Below are 13756 nucleotides of genomic sequence, written 5' to 3'. Positions count from 1 at the left end.
TGCTATGATATTTTTGAAAACGGCAATGGATTCAGCAACTCCTAATTGAGTAAATAGTGGTATTTTGATACTTGAGACAAAAACGTGTTCCGCAGTGTAATTACTGATTTCGTATCAGCAAGTTCTTTGTGTCAACCGATAAGTTTAAAACAAGAAAATTGGAGCTTGAAAAAATATTCAATTGAACAGTCACATTGTTTGTACATGTTTGAGTGAATATCCTTCTGAATATCGTATTTAGTAAGTACTGAATATTTAGTAAGCCATCAAATATTAAAGAATTACTAAAATGTTCATTTCTAGGTGGCATCAATGCGAAACGGTAGACGGTGCTTTTTCTCTGCATCCCTTTATCCCAGAAAAACCGTGTTTATTTGTTTGTGAAAATAAACGTATATGGCATGCAACGTATAAGCATTGTTTCATTGTTTTTAAGACAAGATATTATTATATTAAGGTACCGCGGGGCAAGTGGGTAAATGGGGTAAGTGAAAACAATTGATATATTTTACTGAATATGTGAATTAACGTTTTAAACTCATGCGTAAACCTTTGAGGCCATTGAGAACATTACGATAGGTAAGAGATTTCTGAGATGTTTCAGCCATTATTGCATAATAGAGCGAAAAATTGTTAACCTGTCAACTGTTACTCCGTAACAAGTTGGCGGCGTACAATCTTATTTTAATATTTTCAGTGGAAAAAAGTTGCGGAAAATAATTTCCTGTACCACTTCTTAGTTGTCCTCTGTAACAGTTTCAAACTGCAATAAAAAAAGTAATAGAATTAGTTCGACGTAGACCTAAAAATAACTAAATTTTAACACCGTCGGGCGACCCGACATTGCTGAAAAACAGCAAGAAACGAGAATTTGCTTTGCTGAAAGATCAGCAAATTTTATTTTGCTGGATCGATTGCTAAATTTACAGCACAAAAAAAATCAGCAAAAATTTGCTGGTTTACAGCAATAAAAATGTGGTGTGTCACAGGAAAAGTAGTTGTTGCATGAAAGTTGACAAATATTTGAATGACAAGTTCATCCACTTCTCCTAGCCTACGATTAGTTTTTTAGTTTATTTGAAATAGTAATTTCATAAAAATGACTAGATTTAAAATACGTTCTATGTGGAGTGAATTTCGAATGTAGAGAACTACAATATTTGACATGGTTATTAAATGTTATTTGCCCGGGATAAAATTTGATTGCCATAAAGGGTCAAAAATATGGCGGCATGGCGCATTGGAGATTTAACTTAACGAGACGAATATTAACCCGTATAGGCCTGAGTGAAAGCAAAAATACTAAAACCCTCACCGCTCAGCGAATACGTAACGGATTCAAATAATATTTTGTCAGTATACTGGCTCACATATCTACCCAAGTAACCACGAAGCTATATATGAATACTTTATGTTTGCTCTATAGTATGCTATCAGATTTTGTTTTAAAGTGACATAACCGTTAAGAGCTTTATAAAGCATAATTAAAGTGGAAAAGGGCCCCACAACAACCAAATTAGTAAAGCAGTTTTAATGCACAAGCCCTACTAAGGCATTTATGGTTGTATTTTTAGGGTTCATGATGTATATTAGCTTAAAATTATGTATATTTAGGGCATGCGTTGAAAGTAAACAAAATAATGAGTCCAATGATTCTTCTTTACCACCTCAATGATTTTTTTTTGTTGGAATCAGGATTCGAACTCACAACTAGGATGATGGTGTGCTGGATGCCTGGCGCGTTGGTGTCCTGTGCTAAAGCTGCTGATATGATAAGGTAGGATAAAAGTTTCTTATAAACAAAGCCACTTTGTGTGTTAACCATTACTATTCGCCCAGTTATTACGAATAGAAAGAATTGTCTTCAGCGATTGATTTCCTTTCCTCACCAAATGAAACATCAATAGAAATAATTTGATCACCATTCTTTCTCGTAGAGGAAATAACAGAACTTAATCCACAAAACAAAGCCCTTGCGCATTAAACAGATTTCGGGGGAGAGAAAATGATCGACATTTCCTCTCGCTCCTTATGAATAAAAGAGTCTCGTAGATAAAATACAATAATTTGAATGAATACATATATCCTAAGATCATGAAATGGGGGTTCGAGATGAAAGAAAGTCATTTCATTATTCTTCCATATCCCACAAAACGAAATGAGCGAGTGCAAACGTGCTAGATCATCTTACTTATTTATTACAGATTCGAATGCGTTTAATGAGGTTATGCAATCTTGTACGACAGCATAATTGTATATCGAGAGGGATTCGCGATAAGGGCCTATCTGACAAATCAATAACAATGAGAAAATAACCACTGAAATTGTCATGTGCAATTTTTAATCCCAATTGGAAAAAACATACTCAAACTTTAACCTTTCCACTTAAATACACATTTCATAAACCTAGTTTTAAAATCCTCATCAATACCACACACACCTCCTACAATTTCCCTTGCTATTTCATACTAAAACAAATATTATAAGGTTTCGCCTTAAACGCACTCAAGGATGCCAGTATCGCCCAATGTTATGAGCCTGTAATCGATATTATTTTCAGTGTCGCCTATTACTTTTGCGCCGTGTTTACATTCTGCTTTCAATTAAGCCCGCCATGTACGCCTTGTTTATTTTTTGTTTGCAGTGTCGCCGTTTACTCTCGCCGTGTTTTGATTTCGATTTCAGATGCGCCCATCACTTTGATAAACAAAAACACAGGCGTAATCAATAAAGTGTGTGGTTTGGCATGAGGTGAAGTTTCGTCTTCTACAAATTTGTGTTTTTTGAATAGTTAAATTATCGATAGGGGAAAAGTTCAAGTGCAGTGAATAGACAATCGAGCTACAATTCCAACGCTATATTTTCTTAAATTGTGTACATTGTCAGTTTCGCCTGATTCGCGAATCTTTCTAGATATTCACTCTAAATGCTTAGCACAGAGAAACAGACGTAACACTTAGAACAAATTTCGATAAAAATCATAGTCGCGAGAACATATACGCCCAATGCTAAAATCGGTGTGTTTGGCCGATCGGCCAACAGGTGGCGGTAGTGTGTAAACGTCAAACACGAACAAAAACGACGCGAGCGCTGCGGGTGGTGAGATGGACACCGATAAGAGTGTGACGTCTGTTTGTCTGTGTGCTTAGCATAATGCTATATTAAAATAATGCTACAAAGCATTTACAATGTTATTCAAATGCATCATTGCTTGACAGTTTTTGAATAAATGCATGATAACATTATTAATGCATAAAATGTTGACTTTCGACCAAATTAATGCAATGGTATGATGCTTGTGGTTACTTGGGTAGTTTCTAAAAGTTGCCAGAGGAACTCGGGAATATTCCTGTGGCCGGAGTTATTCCAGTGGCTCACTGGGTCAAGTCGGGTAATAAAGGACGATTTTTTGGGACATGACATGTTAACTTTATTTATTTGTAACTAGTGGTCCTGGCAAACTTCGTCTTGCTATCAAGTAGGCTATAGAAAAATACCATGAAAACGTCCCATTCAAAATTATAGTTCCGTTGAATCTTGTTTTTACAACTTTTCTGTTGAATATCCTGAAATTTATATGAACGCAAACACGTCGGAGCACTTCAGGATCATAACTATGAGAGAATTTTCAAAATCCGATAGCCCGTTCTTGAGCCATTTCGTGACATACAAACACCACTCCATTTTTATTTATATAGATAGATGGCAATAATTTTAATTTGCATAAATCATTAAAATCTGATACTCAACATCCCAAATAAAGAGTTTTTCACCGTTTAGAGAGTACCAGATGTGGCTACTCAGACTTAATGCCCGGAAGAACCGGCTATAGATTTGTTAGATATTAAACCGTTTCAGTTCTCTTGAAGTAGAAATCAAACATAGCAGTTTACTGAAAAGCATTCCCATAATGTTGACACAGATGTTTACATACAAATTGACCACTTTATCGTAAATTTGAGACACCCGGGGACACGAAAATGATCATTTGAAGGATTAAACAAATGCAATACTTAAGGTTATCCAATGAAATCATTTCTCAAAAGTTTTACACTGATGCGTTCACTTTAAACTCCTTGGTAAAGTGGCCACATTATAGACGATTCCGGAAATTATCTGTGACTTGGAATTTGCCTACCTACAGGGGCACAAAACCACGACATTCTTTGCATCCGACCTGACCCAGTGATCCACCGGAATAACTCCGGCCACAGGAACATTTCCGAAATCCTCTGGCCACTTTTAGAAACTAGATATGTGAGCCAGTATACTGACAAAATATAATTTGAATCCGTTTAGTATTCGCTGAGTGGTGAGGGTTTTAGCATTTTTGCTTTCACTCAGGCCTATACGGGTTGACTTGGTATAGATTACTCTTTTAGGGGCCTTCCTTAGCCGAGTGGTTAGAGTCCGCGGCTACAAAGCAAAGCCATGCTGAAAATGTCGGTGCAGCATCTTTTCGTAATGGAAATTTCCTTGACTTCCCTGGGCATAGAGTATCATCGTACCTGCCACATGATATACGAATGCAAAAATAGCAACTTTGGCAAACGAAAGCTCTCAGTTAATAACTGTGGAAGTGCTCATAAGAACACTAAGCTGAAGAGCAGGCTCTGTCCCAGTGAGGACGTAAATGCCAAGAAGAAGAAGTAGGTTACTCTTTAAAATTTATGATTTCAATTGGAAGAAAACTCGTAGTTTATCAAATACCAACTCCGGAAAACAAACTCGTAATACAATTTTTGAAATTCCTGATCATGACGAACTAACTGCAGGCCATGGCCAAAATTTATTGAAGATTTTGAAGTAGAAGTACAACACGAATTACTTTAAGCATTTTTAACAAATCGCTACTAATATCACTATTTAATAATTTATTGTTTAACAATGTTCAAGCACTCATTATAGGAACATCTTTTTTTGTATAGAAATAGTTGATCAAAGTTGTGTAAAAATAGTATCGAGGGTTGATCAATGGAAAAATGTATAGCTTAGGTATTTGTTGGAATTTCTAATGAAATTTCTGAAATTATTTCTTGCACAATTAGTAGTTGGTTTTGAAGCCCTGGACGTGTTCCTGACAAACCCTTTAAATTTTGTTGATTGTTATTCCTAACCGTTTCTGCTTCCGGAGGAGTTTTGATGATATTCTTTCAGAGGGGCAGGTTGAGGTTCCTTCCGCAGATTACTGCGAAAAGTTCAACTAGTAATTTATTCAAGAAGTCTGTCAGTTATTGATCCTGGTTTACGCCAAACTTTATTCAAATATTTCGGCCAGCAAATACAGCCCACAAATGTCTACGAAATATTCATCTGATTTTTTTTTTTTTTTTTAAAGATAGCCTGCAATCCCTATATTTCTTTATGCTTTGATTTTCAAATCACACTCTATTTGTCTTTATAATAACAAATTTCTATTTCTTGCTGTTTGTGTTTGAAAAGCTGATCAGCCTTAAATTGCATTATCCATAGATCACGAAAATAGTGACTTTAGTTACTATTTCTCTGCAAAAGTGACTTTTTGTTGAAAAATAGTGACTTTTTAGTGACCAGTAGGTGAATTCCGGCGCACAATTTCTTCGAAGAGAAGAAATTTTCTTCCATTACGCACCAGCAAGAAAATTTTCTTTTCTTCGAAGAAAATACGCGCCGGAATTCGCCTACAGGTCGAAAAAAGTGACCAAGTAAAAGTAATTACGTAAAGAAATTCTTCTGCATGTATATTTCAAAAAATGACGAAAAAATGCGTTGTTTAAAAAAAATGACGTAGAAACACGTTATTTAAAAAACAATGACGTTAAAAAGTCTTCATGTTTTTGGACGTACATGACCATACGAATAAAAATGTAAAACATTGTTTTGTATGGAAACAAATCTGACTAAGGTTTTTTACGTCGGTTTTTGAAATAACTCTTTTTTACGCCAAACCGCGTCAAAAAAGCGCGTGAACCCGCGCAAAAAAAACGCCTGAAACACACTTTAGTGTATATATTTTTTTGAAAAGGTACATAATTAAAAAAAATCAAATTCTTCTGGGCCCTCATATGAGACTGGTTTGACGTAAGCTATGGTCCAATTTATGTATTTTCACTTAGAATACTTCAAAGTAGTTATGCTTAAAATTAAAATGATCGAAACCCCTGTTGAAATCCGGATTTTGAATAAACATTGTTTAAAAAATAATTTGACAGGTGTCAAAAATATGTCTGCTATCCAAGCAGGGTTGTTTATGATATCAGAACTGACACTTTTTCCTTTTTTTGTATTAGGGTGACTTTTAGCACATATACCTGCGGCTAGTTTATCGCCAGAAAGATCTATCATTTTGATTTTATTTTGAAAATAACTTTTTAAACGTAACAGACCCTTAGTTTGAGATGTGTTATGAAGTGCATCTTTAGAATCACATCATCCAAGGCACAGTATATCTATTATTTTCCAGTTTGACATTCCTTTTCTTCTTTCCAGTGTTTCGCCCCAACTGAGACAGGGCCTGCTTTTCAGCTAAATATTATTATGTACGCTTCCAAGGTTGATTGGCTTGCTCGGAGTATCCAGTTTTTTTACATATTCTGATTCTATGTTAAACGTTGAACTAGAACCTAAAGTTTCAAAATTGTCCGTGTCCTGGAACTGTTTTCAAAATGCGATTGAAATAAGTATGTATATCACTTTTTAATCGCCCCTTGGAAAATTTTATTTTTTTAATTGCATTTGTATCGAGGGAAAAATTATCCCTAAGTACTCTTTTGATACTGATTCTTCCGTGTCACTATAACTATCATCATACAATATATGCAGGTACCTATGTGTCGTTCAGTTCGTTCAACGTTCAAGATCATACACACAGAAAAAAAAATCAAAACATCGAACAGCTGTTTACAGCGATACATTCAGCGTCAGCACACTACGAGAAAGACCATTCAGCTTCTTTGTGCAGCAAAATCTGAACTACGAACACCATCGTACGAAGACCCAGTTTTGTACTATAGCTATATGAAATGACGGACGAGAGGAAGACAGAAACTCATACGACGATGACGCGAATCACGTTTTAAATTTAGAGCTTTTCCGCTAACCAGCAGAATCATGCACAACCCAACAACTGTGCCAAAGGACGACACGAGTTTTCTTTTAAGTTCACCGAAAACACAAAGCTGATTCAGTGTGTCAATGAAGTGTATGTATAGATGAGAATAAGCAGAAGAGTAGAAAGTCCAACAACTTGTTGGTAGGTACCGGCGAACAAAATATAAACCTACATACATACTTTGTAAAATAATACGTCAACAACAGCCTACACGTGACTATTGCGTGCATTGTGATACAAAAAACAGCCAAATTCAAAAAATCAAAATACTTAGCCTTGAATTGATTACAATAATACTATCAGTGACCACAGATAAGCCAACTACGTAAAATTACAACTGCCTAAGAAACTGTACGCAAATCAGACAGGAGTATTTTTTGTCGAAATAGATTAAATCCGGCTTAAAAATATTGCGGCTATGCAGCATGGCCCCTGATGCATCCAATAAGAAAATGCTAAAATAAACAATCCAAGATCATACGATTCCCAAAGTCACGCGTATTTCTAATGAACTGGTTTTTACTGTTTTCTTCTGCTTTTTAACTCTCTATATGTATCTTTGGTACAGGAGGTGTAAGTGTTGTGAACACAGGCGGCACTAGGGGCAGATAAAAGGCATAGAAATGATTATATTTTTCCATATGTTGCGTAATCAGCTATTTTTAAAACGCTGAAATTTTGATTGATTTAGAAGTTTACTTATATCCATTTGCTATTATTTAACCCTCTCTTTCCAGATGCTATCTCCAGAGCTCCTTGAGCTTGATTCAAGACGAATTCGAGGCGAACCGAATCAAATACGTACTATGAATGGGTTTCTAGAAAATTATTTCATACTTATCAGATGAATCCAAAATTCAACTATCCTATTGTACCATGTGGATTTTGTTATACAGCTTTTGGACAATTCCAAGAACCCAATTGGACATTCTTAGATTAGCAGTTAGCATCCAAATTAATATTTTTTCAATCGAATGTTACATTGAAACCCGTTTTTTTCTTTTCATTTTTACTGAAAGGGGTAGGATGGTGTACTTAAGTTCTTGCAGCTCTTGCAAAAAAAATAAGTGTACAAAATCCGTTACACCCACCCCTTCGGGTGTCAAAAATGGTAGTTATGGAGTTTGTGGTTGAACCTTATTCCACAGACAAACAGACGTAACACTTAGAACAAATTTCTTTAAAATCTATCGCCCGGTTTACACCATCAACATCTGGTGAGCATGTTGCGGAGCTCCGCTATGCTTAAACGATGTTGAGGGGCCCAAACGCAAAGTAAGTGATCGATTTTAAGGCAATCTGACGTTTAATCACCTTTCTCTTTCCTGCACACGCACGCATAGGATTGTTTTCATACGGAAACAGTTTCCGTACACGCTAAGATCAGTTTACCCATAAATAGGTAGTTGATTTACCCATATATGGGTTTATTATATAAAACTCATAATATGGGTAAAATTTACCAATATAAATTGGTAAAATTCACTCACATTATGAGTAAAGTCGTTTTACCCAAATATTGGTAATAAAATACCCATATTTGGATGAAAAATAAAACATCAACAATTATCGGCACGATATTCAGTAACAGCAAAGAGGTGATTGCAATCTTTAAGATGTTTTGCTAAAACACTTGGATAATTTAAAGGTATTTATTTATCTATTTATTATCAATAAAAACATACGGAGACTTGAAACATTCTCTCTTTCAGGTTGTATTTATGGCGATATTTGCTGCATCCAATATTCCTCCGTCAAACTCTGGAATACTTAACGTACTCGGCATCCAATCTCGTCAACCAGAAAATTCCAACCTGTGGGACATCCGTTCATCTGGCTGGCTCAAGGTCGGTCACTCTACTGGGACAGTCATTTGCAACCATCTGCATCATGTGCAACGCTGTTGTGCGGATACGTTGGGGATTCGCTCATTGGAGTCCTGCTAGATGGGATGAGTGAATGGTTGGGTGTTCCCTGATTGGAATAAAACCCAACTGACGAGCACTCGAATATCAAAAATCAATTTCTTTATATTTAACTGTTCTATTGACAATACATATTAATTTTTAATAAAATTATTGCATCATGTATTTGCATATTGTAACTAGTTTGTTTATTATTTTCATGATTGAAAATCAGCAAATAAAAGAAAAATGAAAAACTCATATTTGGGTATTTTTTTATTAATTTCGCTCTAAATTAAATACCCATTTATGGGTTTTAAGAGTTTACCTATTTATGAGTAGTTCCCACTTTACCCATAAAATCGGTGTGTGCACTTTTTGGCGATTATGGGTAAACTTTACCCATATTTGGGTAGACTGATCTTAGCGTGTATGAAAATCCCTCCCCTTGGTTATGCGACCTTGCCGCGATGGGAGGGCACAATCCATTAGCCCATTAGATGGACACCAAAGGCGTAACCTGTAGTGGTGGTATCACATTTTGGCATTTTTGCTTAAAACCGCGTCATAATTTATATGGCATAAACGCACTAATATCTCGGATGTGATCCAACAGACGTTCTGCGTCGTTGATAGCGTTGATGCCCATTTCAAATAATTAATCTATTCGAAGTGGACATTAATACTATTCGCGACGATCAGTTTGCCTTTTGCTAACCAGAATGATCCGTAGCCACTTTTACTATTAGCTAGCTAGACACATCGTTATCATATACGACGTAGGGAATATTACTCTGAGGAAAATGACTAGTAGATTCACTGAGTAGAAATAAGTGGCGACAATCTTATTTTAATAGAGTTTTTACATTACCATAACAAGGAATACATCTTTTGTAACAATGGTATAAACAATCTAATTGCAGCTTCATTTTTGCAAAATTTACAATAAAAAGGAAGGCGTTGTGAAGCATTGCATTTGCCACCGAAAAGTGAATCTTGTAGGAGACTGTAATAGAAGCCTAAGATAACTTTACTCTTAAATATTCACTATAATAATTACTATGGAAAGTAAGACGCTGAGATCGATCATTAGGGAATACTTGCTAGTTTCGAGAAATTCTTGAACAGACAAGGAAAGTGACTTTTTTTTTCTTTAAGGATATATGAACGTAATGACCAATAAATACTTAAACAACAAAAAACGAAATTAACTAGAACTACTACTAAACAGCCTAATTTTGTTAAGACTTGACGACAATTGACATTTAAGACTCTAATCTTACATAAAAGACAGGAGTAATGAAAATAGCACTTAAATGACTAGACAGTATTAGCACAGACAAACAGACGTCACACTCTCATCGATGTCCATCAACCACCTTTTTAACGGTCGATTTGAATAAATGGTAGGTGGCCAACTCACCACCCGCAGCGCTCGCGTCGTTTTTGTTCGTCTTTGACGTTTACAGACTACCGCCACCTGTTGGTCGATCGGCCAAACACACCGATTTTAGCATTGGGCGTATATGTTCTCGCGACTATGATTTTTATCGAAATTTGTTCTAAGTGTTACGTCTGTTTCTCTGTGGTATTAGTAATGACACTACTACACTACTGTGTCAAACAAATGCTGATGGAGCTGCTGATTTTCACAATGCTTCCTTTTCTCAGAAGCAAGGGAATATGGGTATTTTTCAAAAACTACCACGTCACAATACGAATAAAAAAAAAAGTTTTCATGTGGGCACCATAGCCTAGTTCGTCTGAGTATTGGTCCTGGTAGAGGGGAAACTTGCCAAAAGCCAGACCGAGGGTTCAGCCTTGACAAGTTAAGCTGTCAGGCAGCTCCAACTGAATACCATACAAAAAAAAAGAGGAAACCGTTTCCCTATGAAAACAGCAAACAAAAAATCCCATTTGATCTTGTTGATGGAAAGATAAGGGTGCGATAGCCTTATACTGAAAAGTTTTACTGTTTCCAAAATTGTATTTTCAGTTGATTGTTTCATCCAACAGGAAGAATAACATAATTTGTATAAGATTGGCTTGTTTTTTGCTTTCTAATTTGCATGGAATTAAAATTAATTCAAAAACTGTCACTTAAACCTCTTTTCTTTTAACCCTCTCAATTATGGTAAAAAGTATCTTTCCATTGTGCCTCTCAATTTGTTCAAACTGACACTTATGTCTATGAACTTTAGAGTTTTTCGAAAAAAAAAATCTTTCCAAACCCAACCAACAATTTTAGCGCTGTAAGCTAAGGTGATTTGCTATACCATTATAATTGTTTCACCTTTTCAAGTGCTGTTCACACATTTTTTTCCAAACTTGAAAAGTTACAATTTCGTAGTTTGAAAATTTGTTCAATTCTACTCATTCAAAATCTATAGAAGTTTTGGCTGACATAACTCAACTTAAACATAGATTTCATGAGATCAATTCTAAATTTTAGTACGTGGTAACGTGGTAGAACATATAATCGTGTCATTTGTCCTGCCGAATATTTTTCTAAGTTGAATAGGGATTCCAAACAATTGACAAACTTCATGGAATGCAAGTGATAGGGTTAATACTAAATATCCCCTAGATCAAGAATTTGACTGTTGAACGTAATTTCACAGACAGACAGACGTAACACTCAAATTTATTTCATCGTCCTGCGAATTAGCGCTCAATTCTTATATTAAGGAGTTGCCTAGCGGCTCATCCGTGCACTATGGGCCAGAAATCATAATTTCGCGACAAAACTCCAAACACTTCCAAAATTAACAAAAGCCAACCTAAAAGTAATACAAACTTAAGGAAGCATGAAAAAGTCGTGTTTGGGACGACTAAGATGCATTTTTAATTGAATTGATAATATTTGTAAGGATCATGAATGTTTGGAATAATATATTAATTAAGGCATTATCAATTCAAATTCGCTCATTTTTCATACTACAAAATTTTCAAAGATATGACTCATACCATACATTACAAAGTATTTTGAAGATACACTATAAAGTTTCTCTGAATAGTTGATAAATACCTGCAAAATGTGATCATATTTGTCATAGTTGTTTGGAATGAATTGGCAACTGTTTATTTAATGTATTTATTGGTTCTTTACATTACATTTGCATTTAATTCATCATTTGCACTATTAAATTTAATAACGCATTGTTTCCAATGTACATAACCTATGACGAAGCCATAAAATCATCACAGAGCCATATAAGCATGGTCCAAAATGGAACAAGATAATATGAACTACATTTTTGTAAATGCTATTTTGTTTTAAAAGATGACAACTCACAATAAAATTGAAGCCTTTTTTCGATCAAAATCACTTTCAAAAAATATTTCCAGAAATATTTTAGCTGTAATGAAGTCGTTACTTGATGTGTTAAAACATCAGAGCATCTAGAATCCATTAAATGATGACGTGCAGCAAATTCTTATATGAGAATCATGATTTTTTGTCCAAATCTCGTATTTGATTGTATTTAAATTGAAATAAATTAATTAAAATTCCTAATATTCCTTTCTTTTTAACAAAATTAGATGATTCATTTATGCACAATTGAATAGTTCACATGATTAAACTACTAACATTCTCCCGACAACATTACGCCGATATTTTTGACAGCAATTTAAAAGGATTCAAACGTTTTTTTTTTAAATTTTCCTTATCGACCTGGCCGTTTTGTGCTGTTTTTTTTTTAAATCTTGTATACTGTATTTATCTGATATTCCAACGTAGTATAGGGAAATAGTACAGGATGTTGATAAGCAACCTTAATATATTTTTTTGATTATATTTTTATTTATTTTATAATCTATTAGGAAATATCAATGCACTCTTAGTAAACCATAAAACTTTAAAACGGGCAGATTTTCGATGTTTCTACTTGTTCTTTATGAATTTTGTAAAATGTTATACCAATGATTCAATCCTGGTTGAAAATTAATAAACAGAGTTTGTATGATTATTTTTAGAAAATTTCTACTAAATTTCTATAAAAAAATGGAAGCCATTGCGACTTGTACAAAAACATAGCTATTTCAGCCGTTTCTTCAAAAATCTATTAACTTTACTTGGATGTTGTCCAGAACCACGCATAAGTTCCTATATTGGGAACCTCAAACAGATTCCTCTGTTATGGTCTTATCACACCATATAAATCATGGCCTCGAAAATTAGAAAAAAATATTATTCTTTATTTTCAATCAACTCAACCTAGATTTCTGAATGTCACCTAGTCCATATACGTAAACTTGCTCAAAAGTAGTGGATTATGACTGCTTCAGTTGTTTTTCATATCAATCAAACTTATTTAATTTGTCGATTGTTTGAAGAGCAGCGAAGTTGAAAATATAGGATTAAAGAATCGACTAAATTTTCGCATGTACTTGAACCGATGTATCTCGGCTATCCGCAAATATATGCAAAAACTTTTGGTAGCACATGAAAGAGTGGAGCCTAGGCTTCCACCTCAAACTGGTTGCAAGCCGAATACGGTGGAATACCTTAACTTTTAAGGTGAACTAGTAAAAATATAGTATATTTTACTGGTACATTGTAAAATGAATGCTAAAATTTAAAATTAACGTTATTTGTATACCAGACATGTAAAATGCGCTTAATTTACTTTCTGAAAATGTATACACAATAATTTTTCTAGCCATTTTTAAACGCAAACTAAATTTTCTTATGATAGGCTGAAATTTATATTTTTCAGTTTAGACAATATTGACCTCCATAAATTACAATGAAGTAACG

At 34.6% G+C, this 13756-nt stretch overlaps 2 protein-coding genes across 2 annotated transcripts in view; one reads left to right on the top strand and one right to left on the bottom strand.

The window, feature by feature from the left end:
- The window catches only part of LOC5578441, an 83632-nt gene extending 75478 nt beyond the window's left edge, over positions 1-8154 (top strand). The window contains exon 4 of the mRNA XM_021852549.1: positions 7828-8154. The gene's annotated coding sequence lies outside the window, so the exon portion shown is untranslated. The remainder of the gene's footprint in view (positions 1-7827) is intronic.
- Positions 1-13756, bottom strand: part of LOC5578443 (mitochondrial proton/calcium exchanger protein) — a 41290-nt gene that overhangs the window by 11715 nt on the left and 15819 nt on the right. The gene's annotated exons all lie outside the window — the stretch shown is intronic.

This window comes from Aedes aegypti, chromosome 3 (genome assembly GCF_002204515.2).
Source record: "Aedes aegypti strain LVP_AGWG chromosome 3, AaegL5.0 Primary Assembly, whole genome shotgun sequence".
NCBI classification, from domain to species: domain Eukaryota; kingdom Metazoa; phylum Arthropoda; class Insecta; order Diptera; family Culicidae; genus Aedes; species Aedes aegypti.
Note: the sequence above shows the minus strand (reverse complement) of the source record. Positions and strands in the feature narration are given on the sequence as shown.